At 36.9% G+C, this 26,732-nt stretch overlaps 1 long non-coding RNA gene across 1 annotated transcript; it reads left to right on the top strand.

Annotated features, from left to right (window-relative positions):
- The first annotated feature begins 302 nt into the window (after positions 1-302).
- Positions 303-5,230, top strand: LOC119871134. Its single transcript, XR_005356742.1, has 3 exons — positions 303-434; positions 1,847-1,985; positions 4,747-5,230. It is a non-coding gene; the product is annotated as an uncharacterized LOC119871134 (long non-coding RNA).
- The last annotated feature ends 21,502 nt before the right edge of the window (positions 5,231-26,732 follow it).

The following is a 26,732-nucleotide window of genomic DNA, read 5'->3' as shown; positions in this document are numbered from 1 at the left end:
AGTTATGGTGGTTAAATTTAGTTAAATCTTGCTACTCAAAGTGTGGTCCATGGACCAGAAACTGGCAACTTCACCTGAAAACTCATTCAATACGCAAAATCTCAAGACCCACTCCAGACTAATGAGCTGGACCCACAGATAACCCCATCTCTCTTGCCACACAATCCTGAGAGTTCAAGCAACTCATGTCTAAGCCAATAAGTGTCATAAATTCCTGGTTTCAAGAATCAGTCTAGAATGTGGATAATGCTAACATTCTCCAATCGGAGTGATGCTCCGGATTCCTGCTTTGTGTTTATCAGCAGAGCCTTTATCTACCCTACCATATTATACCTTACACATGAAGAAGCATGGAAACCAAACTGTTCTGTGCCACCACCTTGTAATGATGAAGGAAGAAATAGGAGGACTAATCCAATGCAAAGACGGTCTCAGTAAGTCTGAATGGAGTGGAACCAGAGGTCTGATGAACTGTCCTCCAAATCTCACCCTACCTTTCAACACACAATCAAGCAAATTCATTTTCATTTCTAAAGCTGGGTGGGAAATCATGACCTAGAGCCAAATCTGGTTGGTACTGCTTCAAACTCAGAATGATTTCTGCATTTTAAAAAAGTATAGGAAGGAACTCTGAAACTAATAGTACACTATGTGTTAATTAATTGAATTTAAATAAAATAAATTTTTTAAAAAGAAGCGAATTATAAATACCAAATAAATGCTGAGAAAAAATTTAAAAATAAATAAAAAATAAAAAGGTATAGGAAAGTAGGAGGAGGAAGAGGAGGAAGAGGGAGAAGGAGGAAGAAGAAGAGGAGGAAGAAGAAGAGGAGGAAAAGGAAGGGAAAGAAACAAATATATGGCCCACAAAACCTAAAATATTTACTATCTGGCCCTATATAGTAAAAGTGTCCTGACCCCTAAGCCAATTGAAGCATCCAAACAGATGCTGTCTCTACCTCTTCATGCATACAAATGACCGGCACTTTGCAAACAATTAATATTAGTTCTCACCTACACCGTCCTGCTAAATTCTCCCTTCTCTAAGATTTTATGATATAACACATAAAATTAGCAAGTGAAATACACAATACTATGTTATATAAAATCATATTTCCTTACATCTGTAATGCTGTATATCCATCAGGAGATTGTTGTACTCTACAGTAGTTAAGGGGACTAGTTCTAGAACTAGAATGCCTGAGACCTAATCCTAATCATTCACTAGCTGTGAGATTGTGGGCAAGTTATTTAGCCTTTTTATGTCTCATTTTCCTTATCTAAGTTGGAAATAATATTAATAGCACCTACCTCATTAGGTTGACATGATGATTAAATGAGTTGTTATATATAAAGGACTCCAGATTGTGCCTAACACATGGCAAAACAAATCAACAAAGGTTATCTTTATCACATCTCTGCTTTATAATTTTCTAAAATGTTAAAATACCAATCAAGATTCATCCTAATGTTAGTAGAGAGATGTAATTGTTCAACAGATGCTCCACAACTGTGGGGAATAAAGAGCAGATTGTTCCCAACCCTACAAACTTTCTCTAGCTGATCACCGATATCCTCACCCATACTTTTAGTACATTGTTCTTGGGTAATGATGGTTTGGGGTTGGTAAAAGCATACTTTGTTGCCCATTGGTTCTCAAATTATGGGCATTGGGAAATGAAGAAAGAAGACTAAAAAGGTACCTGGAGAAATTGCTATTCTGCTTTCTCCTTTATTGGTTTAAATGCTAATCAGCCATTTCTAAAAACAAGAAATTTCCCCTAGAGCATTCCTTTTGACCTTTCTTAACTTCCTCTCCTTTCTTTCCCTCTGATTTTATTTTTAGATGGATATCAAACAGGAAATTCCAGTCCACTAGGAAATGGTGAATTTTCTAGCTAAAGAGCAGAGGGTGGAGCCCATTGGGAAATCAGTAATGGAGAACAGACCAGAGGTTTGGGCAGAGGAAGAATGGATAGATACTGGTAAACCAAGAGGCAATCTCTTTCTTTTTTCTCCTACTAGTGATGAAACCAGTAGCTTCCATCTATGCCTAAAGAACAAGTTAAAAAAAAAAAAAATAGACCAGTTGATTTAAAGCAAAATTCAAAAATCGAAAGACTGGCAAGACCTACAGAGCAGATGTAGCCACAGGACTGTTCTAATGCCCCAATACCGGATGGATGAGGGTGTGTACGGTACCAAGAGACATAACGATGATTTGCCACTTACTGCTAAGTGTTGCCAAATGTGCTTTAAGTACCTTATGTACTGGAAATACACTGCAAATTACTTTCTTTATGTTGTGAATAGGAAAAGGAGCTTTTTCTTTCTTTCCTGTTTATATTATCGATCACTGCATATTCAAATCCACCTCTTCTGCCTTGTAAGAAATTGATGTCTAGGGTGTACTTAATAATACTTTGTACTTTCAGGGTTTGAAACTGTAAGATTTCACACAGTATGACCTTTCTGAATGAGTTTATTAGCCTGAATGTAGTTTCAACTTCTTAAGCCAGTAAATACAAAATCTTAAACAACTGCTAAATTTTTCACAAATTATTTGGGATTCTCAAAGGTAGCACTATAGAGTTAGTTGATTCTGGATTAAAGAATCCACTGGAAACTTAAGTCCACAGATTGATATTACTAAAAGCCTCTAGCATTGGTTCCTGTAGTGTAAGAGATCTGGAAGTAGACTTCCCGGCTGGAAGAACAGCATCTTTGCTTAATGCTTGCACATAACAAGGAAAAGACTGTTATACACTTACATTACCAAACTGGTTAAGTTCACATAACAAATGTAGATCATAAAACTCCTTCTTATAAAAATAAGGATTCAGAAATGATTTAACACTATGAAAGCTTTCATAAAGTTTTAACCTATTAAAACTCATTAAAACTTAAGGTGCATTTTTAGTTGGCCCTCTATTTTTCTAGTCAAGTAATACTTGCTTATAGTAAAAAATGGAAACAGTACAAAAAGGTAAATATACCCAAATATTTGACTCCCTTGTACCATAGTCACCATCACAGAGGAAACTATTACTAATAGTTCATTGCATCCTTCTCAAAATTTCAATACAATATAGTAAGAGGTATCCTTCTTTAAACCCAAAGGGGAACATCTTCTGCACTTTTTTTTTTTTAACTTAACATTTTTGGATAAACTCTCATCCTACAATCTTTCAATCTAGTACTCAAATCCTAAAATCTGAATACCATAACACAAGCGCCAACTGTCATTTATGTTTCTCAGTGCACCTTCTACTTATCCAATATATGCTAAGTGAAAGAATGGTTGATCAGACATATATGAGAAACACTTGAAAAGGTAACACTTTAAAAAAAGTAAACAGCCTTCTTTCTTGCTGAGCTTTCCAGACTCCTGAATGCACTAGTTTTCATAGTGGCTCAAAAAGTTTAGGGCAGCCCGGGTGGCTCAGCGGTTTAGCGCTGCCTTCAGCTCAGGGCCTGATCCTGGAGACCTGGGATCGAGTCCCACGATGGGCTCCCTGCGTGGAGCCTGCTTCTCCCTCTGCCTGTCTCTCTCTCTCTCTCTCTCTCTCTCTCTCTCTCTGTGTCTTTCATGAATAAATAAATAAAATCTTAAAAAACAAAGTTTAGGGACGCCAGGGTGGCTTAGCAGCTTAGCGCCGCCTTCAGCCCAGGGCGTGATCCTGAGGACCTGGGATCGAGTCCCACATCAGGCTCCCTGCATGGAGCCTGCTTCTCTCTCTGCCTGTATCTCTGCCCCTCTCTCTGTGTGTGTCTCTCATGAATAAATAAATAAAATCTTAAAATAAATCAACTGGAGTAAAAAAAAAAACAAAACAAAGTTTATGCAGTACACTACATTTCACAAATTAATTTAAGCAAAGAGTTTCCTCCCAGAGGAGTACCTTTTGCAATTGGTATTCCAAAGAACACACTTTGGGAACGGCTTAACTACAATACCTAGTTTAATCATCCTAAAAATCCTGGCAGATGGGTTCTATTATGCCCGTTTTATAAAATAATGAAGCTGAGACACAGGAAATTTAAGTGACTTTCCTATGGTCACCAGCTGTTAAGTGACAGAATTGGCATCAATCCACCAACTCTAGAGTTTCCTTCCCATAGCACCCAGAGCTCATCATCCTTTTAACATCACTAGGCACTAGTAATATTCAGGAAATACACCTTGTCTTTAATCTACCTGAAAAGGCTGAGCTTAAACATATTTTGACAGTGTAGGTCTGGATACCGGAAGGGCCAAAATCACACTATATATAAAATGTGCAACAGGATTTTAGAGAAGAAATGACTGTGGACAGAGGAGCCCAGGAGAGGCTGGTCTGTCTGACCTAGAACACGTTAGTCACACCCCTCCACAGCCAGTTTCATCAGCTACAAATCTAACATAGTGCCCTTCTGGTAGCATTTCAAATCAGATAAATGAAAGCTTTCACACAAAGCCTGACTTCTTAGTCAATGTTGGTTCTTATTGCCATCTTCAAAATTTGTCTCCAATTTCCTTCCACCCCTAAACTTTATATTATTTGGAGAATGGATCATATTGTAGAAAATCGCATATTCTTACTGCATGATTCACATCAATTTCTAGCTTCCTGGAATTCAAAAATGCTAACTCTTTAAAAAATATATTTTTCTGAAATAAAAGTTCAAAAATGTTTGAAGATTTCCAAATCAAAAAGTATAGATATTTGCAAAATAAGTATCAAGCCCTGTAATTTTTGCTCACAGATTAGAAAATGGAAATGGCAAGCTGAAACCAGTCAGAAACAATTATGGCCTCAGATAATGAAGATGGGAGAAAGTTCTTGCTTGAGGTCAGCAAGTGGTGTGGAGGAAGAGCAAGGAAGACACAGACTTCTCCCATTTCCCACTGAATCAAAATGGAAAGTGGATGGGAGGAGTTTAGGAGATGTCTATCGGACAACTGAGCAGCAGAATAGAGGGTATCACTATTCCTCCATAAGGTATCAGAATTCTCTTGGCGTCATAGTTTTCTCTTCTAATCACATCCACAGCCCCAGGAATAACAAAATCCTGAGACATTTGGTTTCCAACCTTTGTTTTTAGTTGCTTCTTTAACCATTACCAAGCTGACCTATCTCTTGCTATTTCCTGAATTTCTGACAATGTCTCCTCTTCCTTGCCATAGTTATCTATGACCTCTTACTTTTGGCAGAGAAAAATGTCATTTCTTGGACTAGTTGGCCTTTTGTTCCAGTAAGATGCAATGTCTCCTAGTAAATTTCTATAGTAATATAATTTCTAGTAAATTTCTATAGTAATATAATTTAACATCAACTACATACTGCTTATTGCCTTGCTCAATGCTTATTTTATACAGGACTGATCTCCCACGCACTCTCACCCTTACTGGATCTAGATACCTTTAAGGAAGGAACCGAGTTGCAGCTCATACATTCTTCAACTATTGATTTAATTTTCTCACCCTGAGATTTTAGCGAAGTTTTCATAAGACATTTGAGAAAAGATTTTTAAATATTCATTATTTATTTTGGTAATTATACCTAACACCCCTATATACTAGCTTACACATTCTGTTGGCTTTAACTAGTATTCCAATCACTGCTGCGGCAACCAGTTCTCTGCAGGCTTCAACCACTTTCAAGCTAATGTAATCTGGCAGGACTTCACTCTGAACAATGGACATGGAAGCCAAAAAATAAAAAACTTTCTCCACTCTTTCCACCATTAGTTCTGAGATATATTTACATGGTTTCTCAGAAAGTGCCATGGGATTGAAAAACCAGTTGCCCATCAGCATGACCAACTTGATAACACATTGTTGTATTGTCTCTTCCTTCTTCCCACTTCAGTCCCCTGTCCTTAATCTCCAGCACTCTAAGAGTACATTCTCACATAGGCCTCTGTCTCAAGCTCCAATTTTGATGGCAAGTTGGTGTATTGATCAGAGTCCAGCAGGGAAACAGAAACCACCCCAGAAATTTGAACAGAGAAAATGTAATATAAAAAATTATTGGCTTCTACCAGAGGATTAACTACAAAGGGATAAGAGAATAGTAAAGAACATGATAAGAGCAGATAAAGGAAGCAGTCACTACTTCTAGGGCCAAGCGAGAGAATAAATCTGGAAGAGGGCTCTCCCCAAAGCTAAGAGTTGAACTCATTAGGGAGGTATGGCTGTGGCCTTTGAGTAGCTGAGGAGTTAGCTTGACCACCACTCGTCAGGGCTGGCCAGCAGCAGACTGCCTGGTGGAGCACCAGAGACAAAGAAAGCCATCCCCTGGAATGTCAGGAAGGCTCTCTGGGAAGCTGCCCCCCAAGGCTAGGTGAGATCCTTTAGGAAGCCATTACTGCTGTTGGTGAACTAGCCAGAAAGCCACCCTCTGGAGTATTGGTGAAACTCGCTGAGAAATGACCCCTGGCATCGGTAAAACTAACAGGAGACTGATCACTACTGGGAGCAAGAACAAACAAATACACTGAAAAGATGAAGAGAAACCCCTTTCTCCTGCAGTGACCTTCCAGTTCTTTCTACCAACAAAGCTAACATTATGCCAGCTAGCTAAGGAAAAATGTTTACAAGTTCTAGCTCCGGTAGCACAAAGCAAGGACAAAAAAGAGTGGATTGAGAACAGACAGGCAATAAGTAATAACTACCACACAAGGCAAAGACAGCTTTCTACCAATGGGCAAAACACGTTTTTTCTCCCTGGCCATTTACCAAAGTAGTTGGGACAAGGGAGCTCAGCCATGAGCAGAGTTTCAGGCCAGGTCCTACCCAAACCACATCCTACTCACTACTGTTCTTTCCCCTTTGATCCTTTCCCTGTTTCCCAGTTCACAACTGCACCTGGGTCTTCCTTCTTTCATGACTTATACCTTCCACTCAATCAGCTCCTCATACCCGTGATTGTGTGTGAGAAGTGTTCTTACAGCTCAGTTTTGACCACAAGATCCGACACAGGCCATGCCAGCTAATGAGCATCTCTGCCACCAGGGAGAGACAGTCAGCACCTACCTTTCTCTCACACTTCCATTCAGATATAGTTCTTACATGTAAGGTGCTAACTGAATCCCAGAAGTCCAAAGTGTGTAGGTGATCTCATCCCGTCAACTTCTTTTGTACTCAATAAAGCCATCATAATCACTGTTAACCTTTGGACTGGTAACCTCTATTAATCAAAATGTCACCAAGGTCTTGTTACTAAGACATTCATTTGGAAGTCAGACAAATCTGTGTTCAAATTCTGGCTCTGGCTCTACCATTTGTTGTCATGTGCTCTTAGTCAAATTTTTAGTTTTAACCTCATTCTCTTCTGTAACATAGAGATAAGGTTTGCTTTATAAGGTTATGTCGAAAAAATTTTTTTAAAAAGGAACAAAAGGCATTCACTCACCTAACAAATATTTGTTGGACATCTACTATGTGCCAGAAATTTTGCTAACCACAAAGAGAAAACAACGTATGTAAATATCTGGCTCTTAGTAGAAACTTAATACAAAAGAATTTCTTTTCCTTTCCCTTCCCTTTATGCCTGAGAACATCATCCACAGTAAGTAAGCAACACAATTTAGTTATCATTATTCCTCTTATTTGTGTTTCTTTGTTTTATAGGAAGCACAATAGAAAATTCTTTAGAGATTACATTCGTATACTAACATCACTAGGGCTAGTGCCTGTAAGGATACTCAGGTGACTGCTATGCATAATTAAGATCATTGTTAGTGATCATATATGCTCTTTATTGCACTCATTATAAGTAATAGTACATATGTCAAATACCTTTGACAATCTTATTATTTCAAAGACTTTTGTAAGTGTGAAACAGTTACATTTTATGTATGGGGATGGAGAGGTTAAATCATTTGCCCAAGGTCACTCAGTACATCAGTGACATAATTACTAGCTAAACCCCAGGCTTCTGGTGTCCTGGTCCTCCTTCCTCGCCCTCTCCTTGAGAAAACATTCGCCTACAGGGATGCCTACTTGCCTTTTACTCTTCTCTTAAAAAAGTACACTGAAAAAAAAAAGTACTTGCATTTTTCCCCCAAATCAAATTAATCAGAAAATGAAATTAAAGTACATTTATTTAGCAGAAAGCTACTCTTTCCATTAATGAGAATTTTATTAAATATAATAAAATATTTCAGGCAATTCCTTTCTTTCTGGTGTTTTTTTCCCACTTCCTTTCTCAGATTTATTGAAAAGCATTTTTATTAGTGCAATAATAGGCTCCAGGACATGCAATTATATTGAGATGCTGACACTTTCCTGTTAGTTGCAGCCTTTGGCCTGAGGCCAAACACTGAACCCAAGCACATGAGTTTCTATGCGAGCAGTCCTGGCATGTCATTCGTGTGCATTTGTCCTTACAGCAACCTCCAATTTTCATCCACTATAGAGAGAATTAACTAATTTTTCCCTCCCATTACAATTAATCCAAAGAGATACTCTCATCTCTCTTTTAGGGGAGACCAAAAATTCCTTATGAAATTGTTGGAGGATGCATTTAAGGACAGACCTGATTAAAAGCTTTTGACTTCAGTTTCATGTGGGGAAATACTATAAAGGGTTTCATTACTTTATGAGTCATTTACAAACATGAAATGCAAATGCTTGTGCCTTTGTCATGAGTATTCTTTATGGCCTTCACTTCTGTATGTTTTTTTATTACAAATCCTCCTCCTTCAAGCTCTAAACCAGAGTATCTCAGAGTAAAAGTGTAGATATTAACTATAAATAAAATACAGACCCATACCTCTAAACTTTCTTTAATTGCTTAGGCAAGAATAAACTATCCTTTAAAAAGAATAAAGAAACGACCAGAGGATGCTTCTGAATACACTCCCACTTTTTGTTTAAAAACATTAGTTCTAATCTTAAAGGAGTGAAATCTCTTATTCTTGCTAGATTCTGTGCCATAGACCTTTCCCACATATCCCAACCTCCTTCTTTGAAATACTCTATGTGTTGTTAGAAAATCCACATGTGTTGTTAGAAAATCCACCTTAAAAACTTAGCTTTTCAATTAGATATAAAAAATGAGAACACACACAATTAGACTCCGCCTTCTAAAGATGTCTCTGGTCAAAATGAGAACAAATCAAAGAGCTAAGTTGGTTCCTGTTTTCCTGAGCTTTGCCCAGAGATGCCCTGATGACCTTCAACCCCTATAGGTCGTATGACTGTTCTAATAAAGCTTGGGAGTGTTTTGGGTGTGACTTCCTCAGCTGGGAAGGATGGAAAACACTTGTTTTTCAGACCTAAATTTGGTGTGGGGGGCTCCTGAGAGAAGTCCCAAACACCTGTGATGCCCATGAACCACAGTCCCCTAGAAAGTGACCATATTTCCCTCTTTTTCTAATGACTATGCTTAGTTTCCTGGGGTCATTTCAGTCCTGTTAGATTAGGACCCTGACTCAGTGCAGCTCTCATCTGTCTCTCTTCCTGAGCACTGGCCAGACTCCTACTTGAATCTAGCCAGACCTCCTTGGAAGCAGAATGTCCCAACCTGCTGATAGAAATCATTGTGAGCACTTTACACATCGTTGCCAACCCAGATCAGGCCCTGCAGGCAGAGTCCCTTGGACACTGGATGAACTCTGCAAACTTTCCCTTAAGTTAGCCCTACAGCCCAGTACCAGGCAGATGAAACCCTAGTCCTACCCAACTGCCACCCCAGCCACTGCCCTCCAGAGATCCCACAAAACTCTAAGTAAGTCTTATTGATACAAGTGATGCAAAACTCAGAAATGACCATTTTCCATTATTAGGGAGTTATAAAGGAGCAAAAAAGAGATTTCTAGAGAGAAATCTCAGATTCAGAATGATGTGAAGTTGGGAGCAGTGGGGTGGAGGGGAGGAGAACTGAATTTGTAACCAGAATAGCCTTTTCGTAACAGGTGGGAAGTTATGATGAGGTGATGCTTTGCTGACCACCAAATCACCTCCATTGCAGCATCCCAGAGAGCTAGGATGGAGGAAGGAAAACTGCTTGGCAGATAGGAATAGGTAAGGGCCTAGTTTACAGGTAACAGATGAGGCTCCAAGTCACCTCTCCCTTACATACAGAGTATAAGACAAGGAGCCACATTCTCACACTGATAAAGCAAGATAATACAATCTACACACTAAAACATTTAGTTACTCCATTCTTTTAATGTAATCATAATATGATTAAGCATATAAAACATAGGAACATTCACATACATATGTGATGTGATCATACCTATAGATAATGGTGATTCATTAGATTTATCACAGACTGATACCTCTCTTATCAGTGAAGACATTCTCACCTCTTAACCACAGGTATACCCCTCTATATATTCCCTCACAGCACTCATAGTTTACCTGAGTTCTATTCCCTTCCCACCTGCCCCCACACCCAGATTACAGGTATTGATTGTTTTATATGTTCTATCTCCTACCCTTTTCTTTCTATCATCAGCCAGTGAATCACTGATTCACCTTTCTCCTTAAACCAGCTTCCTTGTCTCTTTACATATCAATATTTTACCGCTTTCTTTAAATAGTCTATTCAAGGATAAGAAATAATACCCATATAATTTTGCCCTTATAAATATCATTCAAGTACATCAAATTTTCTTTGAAATTTGAAATTACTTCTCTGTTTTTATTCAGAGCCTTAAAATGACTTGACAAAGACTAAATGTAAGCAGGTATAACTAATAAATTTTCTTCTAAATTAATATCTGAGTAACTGTGTGGATAATAATTGCCATTCATACCAGTAACAGTTTAATTTTGAAGCTAGACCCAGAGAATCCTAAAGATCATACATATTGGGAATTACTCTGTTTGAAATGCTTATTTCATTGGAATCTGGTTCTATAAAATATTTCAGGGAACCTGTTTCTAAAACAACATTGTAACACTGTATCCTAATGTTTACGTTTCAAAACCATACATTGGTCACATTTTATGTATAAAATAAATGAAAACTTTGCCCGATTCAATAGTCACATAATTTACATGTTACAAAGGATGAGCATATTACTGCTTACAGCTTAAGTGTCAACTCCAGGCAGAAACAAAGAAAATACAGTTTCAATATTTGGTCTACTTGACCCACCCGGTTTGAATGGCGGAATTATTAGAATTTTTTTTACTTAAGAGGAGTTGCTTCAAATTTTGAACATAAAGTGAGACTTCATTTTCTCAATCCCAAAATGAGCAAACAGTGCTCAAAGTTAAAAACAAAAATAAAAAATAATTTTAATACCTGCAAATTTTAAAGAGATTTACCAATGATTTCGGAGAGAGACCTTCCCCAAGGCTTACTAAAAGTCAGCTGAGAGGACTGTACCACTTAACCACTGCCATCCTACCACTGCCTCCACCATAGATATTAGCCATAGCCAGGAAAAAGGAGGAAGAAAGAGTCATTAGGATCATCAGCCTTATGAGAAATTCAGAATTCATGGTGAGAAAAGGTTCTCTTGCCTCCTCATGGGGGAAAGGAAAAGGGTGCCTTCTCCCAACCAGACAAATGAAGAGGGATCCAAGAGAATCACTTGTGAAGTTCAGAGGAAGCTACATGGAGAAGGAGCTCTCAATATGATAGTTTTTGAGGTAGCAGACTTGCTCATCACCTGTTTCAAGAGAGAAAAAAAGAGAATTGGGGATGTGGATAGTAGGGTGGGAACAGCTGGCAAGTTCACACCAGTTTTCCATGATTCACATGAACAGTGAAGACAGCAGTTGGCCTGAGCTATCTAACCTGAATTCCACCCAGACAGGAGACCACCATTCAAACCTAAACCCACACAGCAAGGAAATCAGAGTGAGGTAGCTCCCCTAACCCCCAGAGGTCTTTGAAGAACTTGCACACATGCCCTCAAAGGAGCCAACCTGCAGATACCCACCATGCTGGCGTCCCTATATGTGAGCCAGGCAAGCAATGATAACTAAGTGAAAACTGGTTAAGGGACACATCCCCTTTCCCCTCATCCCATCTCCTCCTACAATGCCAAAGGAGCTAGACCCAGCATAGGGAAGAAGACAAGACATTCAAAACACATAATGTGAGACCCTCCCTTCCAACATGCTAGAGTGAGAACAAGAGCAGGCCTCATTCCCTTCCTCACTTCTGGCCAGCTCTGCTCCTGAAGTAGGGATGGTGATCCAATTCAAATCATTCAGTAAACTGAAGATTTTAACTGAACTAAACTGATTCAGCCCAGGAAGTTACGCCATTTGCCTAGAATGTGTCTATGGGCTCCACAACCCAGACAGATTCTTAACAGTACACTTAAAAGTAGATATTAAAGGGTTAATAATCCACTTGCTTAAAACTCTTCAATAAAGCAGATACATTTTTATAAACCCTAAACATGAATTTACCTAACTTGGATTTGTATTAAATTACTACTGTGTACTCTACTTTTGAAAAGTATGATGTTCTGGAATTTGAAAGGGTAGGTGTAACAGTGGTTTCCAATATGTCATAAGAAGGAATATTAATGAATTTAGCCTAGATGAGTAAGAGAGGAATTTGTAGCTATGCCAGATGATAACCTAGGGTCAGCCCATACCCAGCTAAGTCTAGCTGTACTGGTCTCAGTCACAGCAAGTACAAATTCTCCATGTTCTTAACTAGTAAAATGAATGATTTATTTAATATTCTTGCTATAGTGCACTTACCAAAAGTCCAAAACTAATAAAATCTGCCTTTGCTACAAGCAGGAGGCACCAGTCCAAACTTTTCTATTTGTAAATTACAGGCAAATGCCCCATTTATAATTCAGCCATGAGTCAGTTTTAAAATGAACAGAGCTACAAATACAACCACTGCCTGCACAAACACAATTGCTTTGGTTGTATAAACCTAAGTACTTAAATTTATACCCATTTTGCTCAGCTTTGGAAAGCACAGAAATCCAAGCTTAATACTAATGGTAACAAGTATGATATTTTGATTGGGTTTTCTGTGCTTGTGAATATCAAGGAGCCCATATTATTTAAAAGTAGAGTCCTTCATTTTCTCTCATGTTAATAGCAGACGGTCGTAGCACAAACACAGTTCATCAAAGCTTTCTGTTGAGAGGAGCCATGTTAAAGCAATAGTGGGTCAAGCAGCAAACAGAGCCAAATTACACAAGGTGTTTTTGATCATGGCTTCTTTCTTGAGCAAAGAATGGCAACACATACATAGGATATCAGAGGTTGGAACAACCTTCCAATCGCAAAACTGAAATTCTGATCTGTTTAAGGTATTTTTTCTATAATTATGATAGTTCAAAAAATAATAATAATTATTATGATAGTTCACAAAATCAAAATCCAAACACCCAAATTTATGTCTGTATCTATGATATTTGGGAGCATATTTAGTATACCAGTGATAATAAAAACCAGGAACTCATAAATATGATTGTATTTAATAAAAATTTAAGCTATCTGGGTGTGTGGGTGGCACAGTCAGTTAAGCATCTAACTCTTGCTTTTCGGCTCAGGTTATGATCCTAGGGTCATGAGATCGAGCCCCGTGTTGGGGGCCACACTCAGCACAAGGTCTGCATGTGATTCTCTCTCTCTCCATCTCTCTCTGTCCCTCTCACTTGTGCACGCACACACTCTCTCTCTTTCCTCCCTTCTCAAAATAAGTTTTAAAAAAGCCTTAAAAATTAAAAAACTAAAAATAAGAGCTATAAATCAATATCAGTTATGCTAGAATACAGGTTTTATGAAAAACTATGATTATATCTCTTTTTTTCTTACTTCATTCAAATAATTTAAGCTTTTACTATATAAATTTATAATTTAGCTTCATAAAAGCAACAAATTAATTTCTTTTGTTTGGATTTCTGAAGTCTCTGTTTAAAGAGAAAACAAGTTGGTGCAAGCAATTTAACTCCATTTTTTCTCAAAATAGTAAAACCATTTTTCACCTACAGAATTTCAAGAGGATTCTCCTTATAGAGTTAACTCATCCTATGCAACTGCTCCCATCGACTTTGTAGCCAGTGACAATGTGACTATCTAAGTATTCTAATGATTCCTGATGGGAACCAAATTTAGCTACCGTTCAGCTTTTCACTATTCTGACACTTTATTTTGAATCAAAAATAAAAGTACAATCTGTTTTTCTGACCTGAGCAGACACAAATAATTCATAAGTTCAAAAAGCTAATTTTAATATTAAATATAAATATATACAGATACATATATTTAGTTTTTGTGTATATTCAGGTTGTCTTAAAAATAAGATGGAAAACAATCTGCAAGAATTGTTTCTTCTATCTGTTTTGATAAAGCTTGTAAATAACACTATACTCATGAGAAATTTCAATCGCATAAGGTTTCTAGTTTGACATTTAGGCAAGATAAAGGCTCCACATTCTTTACTAAATAGCTGAAAATTCCTTTCCACTTCTCAAAAGGATGGAAGGAAAGAAGGAAGCAAAAATGAATCTTATTACAAAAGCTAGCACAAATCAGTAAACTATTTAGGTAGTGTAATACTTCTGAGAGTAAACAGATATTGTAGAAAAAGAGGAGAGGCTATTGTTCAAAAATTAAGAGTCATAAGGAAGTTTACTTTCTTTGTCAATAAGTGTCTACAAAGTGGCTTCAATGTGCCAGACACTGTCCTAGAAGCTGGTGAAACAGCAATGAACCACATATATAAAATTTCTCTCATAATAGAGCTTGTATCCTACTGGGAAAGGCAGATAATTAACTATTTAAACCAATATAAAATGCAATGGTAGGGAGTAATAAAAGCTAGGAGAAAAAATAAGCAAGGCATGGGATAGTGAGATGTGGGCAAGGAGATTTTGGTGAGTAGGTTGGTCAAGGATGGCTTCCAGCAGAAGTGACCTGTCTCCAAAGACCTGGAAGATGGGGAGAGTGCCAGAGGAGCATCTAGCAGATCATTCCAGGAAGGGGAAAGAAGAAAACCAAGGTAGTGATTTTCTCTTGATCACTCACATATGATTCACATGCCAGCCTTCTCCAGCTCTTACTGACCCACTCAATTTTTATCAGCTTTTTAATAATAATTTCTTACTGAAGAATGGCTATGTTTTCAGTGCATTAAAATGTACATCATATAAATGTGCCCTCTTTTTAATAATGTTTATTTAAGGGAAAGGATCTTGGAGACAAAGCAGTTCATACTCTCATATTACAGATGTGGAAACTAAGTTCCAGAAAGGCTCTATGGTCTGCCTACTGTCACATAACTAGTGGATAGCAGAACCAGAAGTAAGTGTAAATCTTAGCCTGACACATCACAATCTCTCTTGCCTTATAGTTATTTGCATCTATCTCATTTCCTCAAATTGACTCTGAGTTTCCTAGGAATAAAGAAAAAAAAACATGTGTGTATATGTAAATGTATGCATATATACATATATATGGATATGGATATGGTCCAGAAGGATGCCTTTCATACAACTGTTTGGCAATTAATACCTCATGAACAAATATTCTTCTAAGTAAGCCATTTTTCAAAATCCCCTCAGATTTCTTTAAATCTTACATTATCTCTTTGGTAAACTTATTTTGTCTCTCTTACTGGAATTCTTCAAGAAACTGATAAGGATCTATTTCGCTTACTATTCTGTAAGTGCCGATAGGATTAAGCATGGTTCTTGCCAAATGGTTCATGATCTAAATTAGAAATAAAGATAGAATATAAACACAGAGGATACAGTAACATGTTCATTTCATGCCTGGATAGTCCTGCTGAATAATATGTAATTTTGACAGTAAACCCTTAAGGAAGAAACTATATTTACTGTAGAGACCTGAACACGTCTTTGGCATGAAATAATCAATACTGCTAACTCCCTAAATTTAGGTAATATGCTCTCAATAAAACACACTGATCTTTGTTGATTGCTATATATGCTATTAATACACATTTTCTTACAAACAATATTAGGCTTACTATACTTATAACACATATAAATCCAAATTGGGGCTACAAAGGCTATTATCACTTGATCCCTATAATTTGTCAATAATAACAAAATACACTGTTATATGGCATGGGAATATATCACTGGGATAGTTGACAGTTGTTAAAGAAAGTTCTTCCTAAAGTTGTTCTTCCTTTATACAAACAATATAAAAAATAATTAAATCCTTGCAGAAAGACAGCAATAAAAAAAAAAAAAATGACCTGGTTTCTGTGCCCAAGTTCCCAGTGCTCTGCAGAGCATAAGTTAAAAGTCTCAGCTTTTCCACCGTGCAATTCAGAGAATGTGGTGGGAACAGAATTTGAAGGCAACTCAGCTGGAAAATATCTTAGATGAAATATTTTTATCAAGCACTTTTCTCATGTGAATTTGCTTCTAGTTTGGTATATACCAGTCACCAGAACATGGCATTCATTTTACCTCATGTCTTGAGGATTTTTTTTTATTAATCAACAAACCGCCATATATGCCAGCAGCACAAAAGCAAAAAACAAAGCAACCATGTTTAACAGGAGCTATATCTGTTATAAGGTCAGTAGACAAGAGTCATATTTTAATATTCTCAAAGGTCGTGTCCTATGATAAAATAACAATGAGGAAAACTGCTTAAGGCTCTCTGCCCAGTTGGCTTTCTTCTCAAAATCAGATTCATTATTACCCCTAAGGATTCATTTCTATTTTTTAAAGATACATGTCAAGTTTGATAGCTTTTTATTCAAAGTGAATAATAACCTAAATATTAAAAGCATGTTTTCCCCCAGATGTGCTGATGTCTCAATAGGTTTGTTTTAATATCAAGGAAAAACAAAGCACACAAACTGCTTATCAAATTAACAGCCTGTAGAACTGACGTCCTGGAGAAAACAGCAGCCTATCTAGTAGGTGTCATCTGATCAAAAATATTTCATATATACAAAAAAAGAAAGTTAAGAGAACTGTATGAAAATATGATAGCCAGAAAAACAACCAATCTAGAAATTAACTCCTTAAATGATAAAACAAAATTAAATTAGTTATCTTGAACCCATTAAAAGTCTACATTCCAGAGCAGTGATTCTGAATTGCTCTCAAATTTCATTGTTCTGGGATAGGGGCCAGGTATCAAGATTTTTTTTTTTTTAATTCCATAGGTGACTCTAATGTGCAGAGATGGGAATCAGTATACTATATTAACAAGAAAAACTGAAATAGAAAATGGGATCTAATTCCAAATAATTTCTCAGAATACAACCATAAAGCAAAAAGGAAAATAAAAAAGAGCCTTATAAATCTAATCCTGTTCATCCAAATCATCATTTAACTTTACTTAACACTGATCACCAACTAATCAGATCCAGTAGAGGTGAATCTTCCAAAGTGCAGCCAATACTATACCCTCCAGGCCCATCACAATCCCATAAACTCCCTCCCACAGAGTACTAAGGAATGTTTTTCTCTCATTTGTTGTTGTTCTATCTGGACTGTATCTGGCTTCAAAATTGCCAGAGATCACACAAGACACAAAAGAGATGGTCGTTCTACACTTATTTATGATGATGATGCTGGTACAGTCTTAGAAGCCCTTCCTAGAAGATTAGCCTACAAAGAGGAGGTCGTCTCTGATGAAAATTTGTCACATTTTTTCAAAATTACTTGAGGTAAAGACTCCTGTGTTTTTCCAAAAACCCAGAATTTCTCATTATTTTAACAGTCACCAAGATTCAAAGATAGGCAGGGAAGAATGAATTAATCAAGATGTAGACTTTCACTTCTTTTTTTTCCATAGCTTTATTGAGGTATAATTAATGTGAAAAGTACATATTTGATGTATACAATTTGATGAGTTTGGACAAGTGTATATACCTATGATGCCATAATCAACGTAAAAAACCCATCCATCAGGATGCCTGGGTGGCTCAGCGGTTAAGCGTCTGTCTTCAGCTCAGGGTGTGATCCCAGGGTCTGGGATCGAGTCTTGCATCAGGCTTCTTGTGGAGAGCCTACTTCTCCCTCTGCCTATGTCTCTGCCTCTCTCTCTCTGTCATAAATAAATAAACCTTTAAAACAAAACAAAAACAACCATCCATAGCTTCCAAAAGTTTCCTTTGTCCCTTTGTTGTTGTTGTTGTTGTTGTTGTTGTTGTTTTTGGGGGGGTGTTTGTTTTATAGTGAGTACTCTTAACATGAGCTCTATTCTCTTTATGAATTTTAAGTGCATTTTTAAATACCGTATGTTTGGGGATCCCTGGGTGGCTCAGCGGTTTGGCCCCTGCCTTTGGCCCGGGGTGTGATCCTGGGGTCCAGGGATCTAGTCCCGTGTCGGGCTCCCTGCATGGTGCCCGCTTCTCTCTTTGCCTCTCTCTCTCTCTCTCTCTCTCTTTCTCTCTCTCTCTGCCTATCATGAATAAATTTTAAAAAATCTTTTAAACAAAATAAATAAATACATACATACATACATACATACCATATGTTTAACCATAGGCAATATGTTGAAGAACAGATCTCTAGAACTCATTCATCTTCTATAACTTTAATACCCCTTGAACAAGAATCCTCCATTTCCACTTCCCTTGGAAATCACCATTCTACTCTCTGCTTCTATGAGTTTGACTATCTTATATTCCTTCTCTAAGTGGCATCATGCAGTATTCGTCCTTTGACTGACTTATTTCACTTAGCATAATGTCTCCCAGATTTATCCATGTTGTCACAAATGATAGAATTCTTCTTTTTTAACGCTGAATATTATTCCATTGTATATTTTCCACATTTTCTTTACTCATTAATTCTTTAATGGATATTTGGATTATTTCCTTATTTACGCTATTGTGCATAATGGTACAATGAGCTTTGAAGTGCAGAAATCTCTTTGAGATTTCAATTATCTTGAATATATATATCCATAAGTGTAATTCCTAAATCACATGGTAGTTCTGTTTTTTTTTTTTTTTTTTTTTTTTTTTTTTGGTAGTTCTGTTTTTAATTTGGGGGACTACATCAAACTAAAAAGCTTCTGCAGAGTAAAAGAAACAATCAACTGAGGAAAAAAGGCAATCTACAAAATGGAAGAAAACATTTGCAGACCATATATCTGGTAAAGGATAAATATCCGAAATAATAGCAAAAAAGTTAACTCAATCGCAAAAAAATACGTAAACAAATTAAAAAATAACCTGATCAAAAATGGGCAAAAGACTCAAATAGACATTTTTAAAAGAGGACATACAGAAGGCCAACAGTGTATGAAAAGGTGCTCAACATCAGTAATCATTAGGGAAATGCAAATCAAAATCACAATAAAATAACATTACATCTGTAGGATGACTATTATCGCACGCACACACAGACATATACAAAAGGTAGCAAGTAAACAAATGTAGATGAGGTTGTAGAGAAATTGGAGTCCTTGTATACTGTTAGTGGGTCTATAAGATGGTGTAGCCACTATGAAAACAGATCTACACCTGATACCAATGAGCCTATAATTTCTCTATGTAGTCACAAAAAGAAAAGAAAAAGAGAAATAGACTGGGTTAGAACTTCATCCTTTAAACCTCTTTTTAGAATTAGTAAATAATTCCCCTTCAATTTAGTCAGAAAACACATCGTCTGCTGTTATCCCTTTTCTACAAAGAAATAGGAATATTGTATTTTCATGATGGGGTCTATGTGGCTCATAAAGATACGTGTGTCAAAAACAGTCTTCAGAGAAAGATAACTGAACAGAAGGACACAAGAGGTGGGGGTGGGAATGAGAAGAAACCTTGATTTATATTTTTTGTCCATTTCCACATTGTAAAAACTTCCATCATGGCAGAGCTCAAGCTTCCCAATATGATGTCAACCAATTAACATAATTCTGAAAATGCAATAATTGGTTCTGGTGAGCCAATACATGGGGATTTCAGCACATTGCTGTGTATTAGTTTCCAGTTTGTTTTACCTAATTCTCCCTTGTATACATCCTAAAAGCTTGATCCTATTGAAGTAATCTTTCTCCACTCACAAATGCTAAAATATATTAAGATTATATTCTATGGGAAGACATGACTTGAAGGAGAAACTCTCCAGTCAAGATTCATACCCTTTATTTTATGCTACTTGCCCCATTTCTAGTCCCTCAGAGGAATCACATTTAGAATCTCATTCTTAAGATAAATTTGAACTTGGTCGTTTTAATTTGGACATAATATTGTGGTATTATATTGTGCAAAATGTTGTCAGATTTCTAATCCTAGCTTTGCAGGTCCAGGATTTTGTAGCCCTGAAGGAAAAATCGCAATGCCCATGCAATCTTCAGTAGATTGCTATTAATGAAGGAAGTATTCTCCGTCAAGCAGGGGCAATGTTACTATTAACAGTGGAAAGTGCAGGAATGACATTCCAGAATCTCTCATTAGGAATTAGAAAGGGCAGAAGGATATTTTGTAACATAAATTACAATACAGATCAATTATATGACCCTATGAAATTTAGCAATCAATAACCAAAAGTTTATTTATATAAATTACATAAATAAATATAAATTAAAAATCATATTTTAAAAAGATTTGTTTATTTGAGAGACAGAGTGTGAGTGCATGTGTGAGCAGGGGGAGGGGCAGAGGAAGAGGGAGAGAGAGAATCTTAAGTAAGCTCCATGCCCAGCGCAGACCCCACAATGGGCTTGATCTCACAACCCTGAGGTCATGACTTGAGCTAAAATCAAGAGTTGGAGGCTTAACTGACCGAGCCATCCAAGTGTACTAAAATAAAGCATATTTTTAACAAATTCTTTTTGAAGTCAGGGAGGAACTTCCATTTCCTTGGATGTTATATAAGTTAGCCCATTCTCAGTAGGTACTGGAGGAACACTAAGAGAAAAAGGAGATCAAGAAAGGACATTTAACATTTGTTAGTTGATGAGATCTGGTTGTGACTGGTCACTTTAGTTATCTTTTAATATATTCTTTGAGTCTCCTCAGGAGGGACATGAGAACTTAGGAGAGAGAGGTATTTTCCCCAAATTTTTAGATAATCTCTTGTCATTTGTCCCCTCCCAAACACATCTAGTCATAGATACTAGGAGAGCGTCACTCACCTAGTAAAAGAGGGAAAAAATACTGAGGGAGGAGAACCATTCTACTATACCTGGAACAGAGATGTATTCGTTGCAGGCTAATATAGGGCAAAACACAGTTATTAGATAAAGCAAAAACCTGATCTTATATTGGGTTTGGGGGAAGCACAGAGTCCAGAGATTGGCCAAGTTTTAAAAATGTGAGTATAAAGGTACTGGCTAACTTTCAGTGTGTTTAGTGATTGGCTAGCTTTCAGAAACATGGATACAAGCGCAAGGCTGCTGATTGTTTAGGAAGGGTGTACAACCAGTTTTGTGGTTCCTTGCTGACAACTTGGTACTAGAACCAAACAATTGCTTCTTGTACTTCCTTTCATGAACTTGAAGAACAGGAACACCTCAGTCTCAATCAGAACAGTGACTGTTTCAATCTATTATAGAATTTCTGACAAGTAATACTTTCCTATTACATTTTATAAGAAAATATGTTGTCTTAAGAAATTAATTTTTACCTCATTAATAAACACTAATTAGTATTTACTAATAGGATAATCCATTGTATTTTTGCAATTAATCATCAAATCTCTCATGTCTCAAATATGTGATTAAATCTAGCTTTAAACCTGAGAGAATAAGCCTGAATAACCAAAGTTAAAAATGTTAAAACATGGACTATTGCATTATTGCATGTGATAGCTTGAGGACTTTTGTCCGGTATTTATCTACACCAAAAATTGGAAATTTGGGAATCAGCTGGATCTGTTCAAAATCTGTCATTTACTAGATGTGTAGCTACAGAAAAATTAGTCACATTTTCTTCACTAAAAATAAAGATAGTAATAACTTTCAATGTTGTGAGAAGTATATATAGAAGAGATGTCTGCACTCACATACAATACATTGTTGAAATTATAACCAGAAATGGAATGTGAGAAAAGTAAATGATAATGTTCCATGTCACTGCATCTATAAGAGTTGTTGCTAAATAATGATGAGGATGTTAATAATAAAATTATGTAAATCCCAAATTATGTTTGGCAGTATATTTCTATCATTTTTATATATGATTTTATCTTTATTTTTTTCCCCAGGTTAGGTTGAGACAGAAGTTTTGCCACTTTCGGGACACTTAATAATTTCCTCCCATGTCTTAATTGTACTTAATTGATGAGACACAAATTTATTAAGACTAGTGATAGCATTTTCATTTTTCTATTTCCATAAGGCAGTTAGAGAAAAATATAAAATATTCAACTCATTGCACTAATTGCCAAAGACAGCAAGAGTGCCAAACTCAAATCACTGGCTAAGAGACAACACTGCCAATGCAATACTCAAAATATCCTTTTATCCACTCAGGTGTGGATGCTGCTGCAATTTGTTATGGAAGAGATACTGCACTTATATAGTAACTATTAGCTACATGGGGCTGTTTAAATTTAAAATAATTAACATCAAAACTTCAAATTCAATTTCTCACTAGCCATATTTCAAGTGATCAATAGTGACATGTGGCTAATGGCTGCCATATTGCACAGTGTGGAGAAAATTTCAAAAATCAGAAAGTGCAGTTGGATAGAGCTGACCTAGAGACTTTTCCTTGTGTAATGTTTGAAAATGTAAATATTTTCTGAAGCCTGTCAATTCTTCCCTCATTATTTTTCATCCCTTTCTATTCGCACAGCTATGACTTTCTGAGTTCAGGATCCTCACAATTAGCTATTGCAATAATCTATTAAATGGTCTCACTGTTTTTAGTCTCTTCCCTAGCTAATACATCCTATAAACTAAAGCTGATTAATTTTTCCCAAACAATGTATTTTTCCCCATCCCAAACTTTCAGAGTCTTCACCTTAATCATGATATACGTGCTAAGTAAAAGTGTTCAGTTCGCAAGAATCTTCTATCAACTGGTTTATTTCCTTCTCCTATAAAGGGATTCCCAAACCTATGCAAGTCCTCAGTTTCATCACAATTATCAGTTCATTGTCCCCTAACTATCTTTTGCCCATTTCCACTTTTGCACAAGCTATATTTTTCTAACTGGAAATACTTATAGTTTCTATCCCACGTGCTTGAATGTTATGCCATCATCCTATCAAATCCAGTTTGTCTGATTATATCCATACTGCTGAACTTGACCACCTCATACTACCTCTATTAACCCATGTTGGTGATCTCTCCACTCTGTCTTTATTGACTATCATATTTTTCGATGTTCATCATAGCTGCTGTCCCTCATATTCAAGGAATTTACAATCTGTTTTCTAGAGAGAATTATATATCTATAAACGTAAACAAGACCTGTGGGAGGTTTTTGTTTTGTTTTGTTTGTTTTTTGTTTTTTTTGCCCCTAATCCTTCTGTGACTTCTGACCTCAGTAGCATACCCCTTAGTCTCTTACCCTGGGATCCTCTCATCCTGACTCACTATCTTCTTTTGCAGAGTCCTGTCTCCCCACCGTCTGCCACAAGTTTCATGAAATATATATATATATTTTTATTTATATATTTATATAAATTTATATATATATACATATATATAAATATGTATATATATATACATATTAAAGATTTTATTTATTTATTCCTGAGAGACACAGAGAGAGAGGCAGAGACACAGGCAGAGGGAGAAGCAGGCTCTGGGCAGGGAGCCTGATGTGGGACTTGATCCTGGGACCCCAGGATCACACCCTGAGCCGAAAGCAGATACTCAACTGGTGAGCCAACTCAGGCATCCCATGAAGTATATTTTTTAAAGTAAGAGATTGAGATTTTATCTAGAAAAGGTAGAGAAAAGTGGTATTTCTTGAACATTAACACTGTCTTTTCACAAATGATTATTAGTTACATTTTATAAAGGAGGTTCAGAGAAGTTATGTAAATTTTTCTAGGTTCCAGCTAAGAAACGGTAGATCAGAAATTTTAAAAACTTTTAAAATCTTTTAACTCAAAGGCACATCTCCTTCGAGAAAGTGCCTATGCTTTTTCCTCCAGAGCCAATACTTTGAAAAGTACTCAAGGCATATAATCAAAAGTTATCTCTGTGATTTCTATCTTCCTCTGAACTTTTAAACATGATCACAAAAGGAAATCCATCCCTGTCATTGGATTAAAAGTCAAGCAGTCCCCATGATTTTCTAGTCTCTTCTTGGTAACAGAAATTCCTATGGTCACTTTAATCCTTCACTAAGACATCACAATATTTAATCCAACAAATGAATGAACCCTTCAAACTTCATTCACAACTAAGACTCTTACACTGCTCTCCATCCAGCAGATGTGCCACCTGCCTTCAGGAATGAAATGTGGTTCATTTCTTCTCTCTTTCCCTCACTCGTCTTATCTTTCTCCCTTAATCAATAACTGCTGTTTCTTGACCTTCCAGGTTCAAATACCCAGTGGTAGGTAGGAGAGGTAAAAGACATAGAAAAGTTCTCAATGACTTTGCTGTCATGGAGAGACACCATGCTCTTCAGACCTTGCAGGATCATTCTCTCATGGGTGCTTTTGCAGATTCTTAGGAGACTTTCAGGCCAGACACCTACAAAAGTGATTCCCTTGACCAAGGCAGTGTCTCACCCACGACTGGCTGCCCCTAATCCTTCTGTGACTTCCGACCTAAGAGGCCTACCCCTTAGCCTCTTACTCTGAGATTCTCTCACCCTGATAAATCATCTTCTTTTGCAGAGTCCCATGTTTAAATGACTTCAGCTTGTGTTTTTACTGAATTTTCCCCATGGCTACAATTCATGAACCTTTGCCCCCTTAACAGAGGCATATACAGAAACTTTCCAGACCTGTTCCTTTTTCCTTAAAGGCTGCTTTAGGTTACTCAGGCATGAATCAGACATCAATCTACTCTCTTCTTAACTGTAAAAAACACGGAAACTGAACTTCTCTCAAAAGACTCCACTCACTCCTATATAGAGGAGAGGTGACACCATAGCACTTAGAGTTCTCTCCCAAACTCCCCTCACAAAATCCTAATCTCTCCCTTCTTTCTTGGTCCTCAACATAAGTTTCAGAGCAATCTCACTGATTCTCAGGCAAGGGGTCACTCTCATAATCCATTCTCAAATGTAGCCTCCAGTGTCTTCATGCCTCAGCCAAAGCTAAAAGAAGAATCTCGTTTTAACATCCTGTTACACATGTTAATGTGCAATTACCTCAGCCAGAACACAATCTCTGTTGTGGGTTATACACTGTATTGATCACAAAGTGGCAACTTATTTCTCTAAAATACCCATTTTCTATGTATCAACTCACTCTGCACCCATTCAGTCACCCAACTATTTTTTTCATGGCAACCTAATTTTTCTTTTTACTTTTTTCATCACTCTCTATATATTATATCTTCTAAGTACTTAATTATATTTTGTTTTAATTTTCATCTCAAGCATTATTCATGGCTTTCTTACTGTTTTCATGTTTCACTTTTTACCTGGATAATATTGTTCAATAATATTCCTCATCTCCACACATTTTGAGTCAGAAAAAAGGAAAAGTAGATATTGTTCTCTGCCTCTGATTTCAGATAAATTGCTAGTCTTATTGCAAGTAGTAATCTTCACTCATCCAGTTGTCTTTCACAAATAGAGCAAAGCAGAATCTGCTTCTAAGTTAAACAAAAAGCAGAAATCAGAATGTCAAATTATAATTGGCATATCCCAGACATAATCAATATTGCCTTTTGCAAGTTCCTCCCACAGTAAAAGCAAACCCTGGTTAGCGCTGGCCAAATCTTGACTAATTTGGCTTCAAGTTATTACCATACTTAATATCTCTGAATCAACAGTGATGACTAAGATAAAGTGAACTACAAGAAATGATCAGTCTTCATTGCAAAAACTTTTTCACTTTGTGCCAACTATTGCTGGTGCACCTGTTTTATGTTCAGAGTGGGAAGAAAATCAAAAAGACATGGCCAATTTTGAAAGAAACACAATGTTTTCAATGTCTCAAAATAGCTCAAATACATAGCATTGCTTCTACTACTTATTCAGGCTACAAGGCTGATTAAGCATATGTGTAAGGCAGCATGCAAATAAAAAGATTACCTACTCACATCACACCTTACTCTCCCAGGTCCCAGTTTCTTATCTAAGCATTGATACTGCACCAAGTAGAGGCAGAGAGAAACCAGTAATCCAAGGGGTTTTCAATGAGGTATACACAAGGAAGCAATATGAGAGGAATTCCAGCTTTCTGATACTGCATTTGTTAGGGACTCTAGAAATAATCTAAACCTATACCTGCTTTTTAGGGGCAGAACTTAAATTTTAGTTAAAGTAGATTGCATTGGTTAAGCTAACATAATAGTTCAATAAAGCCTCTGTGATCTAAATCCTAGAAAATTAAGGAGTGGATTTTATACTAACTAGAGTCAGATTTTTCCCAAAATTGTCATCCTAGAACCATGACAGGACTCAGAGATTGGTGATAAAAATGTATTTTTTTTTAGGATTTTATTTATTTATTCATAGAGACAGAGAGAGAGAGGCAGAGACACAGGCAGAGGGAGAAGCAGGCATCATACAGAGAGCCCGACGTGGGACTCGATCCAGGTTCTCCAGGATCACGCCCCGGGCTGCAGGCGGCGCTAAACCGCTGCGCCACCCGGGCTGCCCTAAAAATGTATTTTAAAGGATACTAAGTGAATAAGCCAATATCATTTGCCTAGAGAGCTCACAGAAGAAAAGTGGAAATGTGAAGAATCATGTTCTAGATTCATTTCTCAGTTT

The sequence above is a fragment of the Canis lupus genome, chromosome 3 (assembly GCF_011100685.1).
Source record: "Canis lupus familiaris isolate Mischka breed German Shepherd chromosome 3, alternate assembly UU_Cfam_GSD_1.0, whole genome shotgun sequence".
Taxonomy (NCBI): domain Eukaryota; kingdom Metazoa; phylum Chordata; class Mammalia; order Carnivora; family Canidae; genus Canis; species Canis lupus.
Note: the sequence above shows the minus strand (reverse complement) of the source record. Positions and strands in the feature narration are given on the sequence as shown.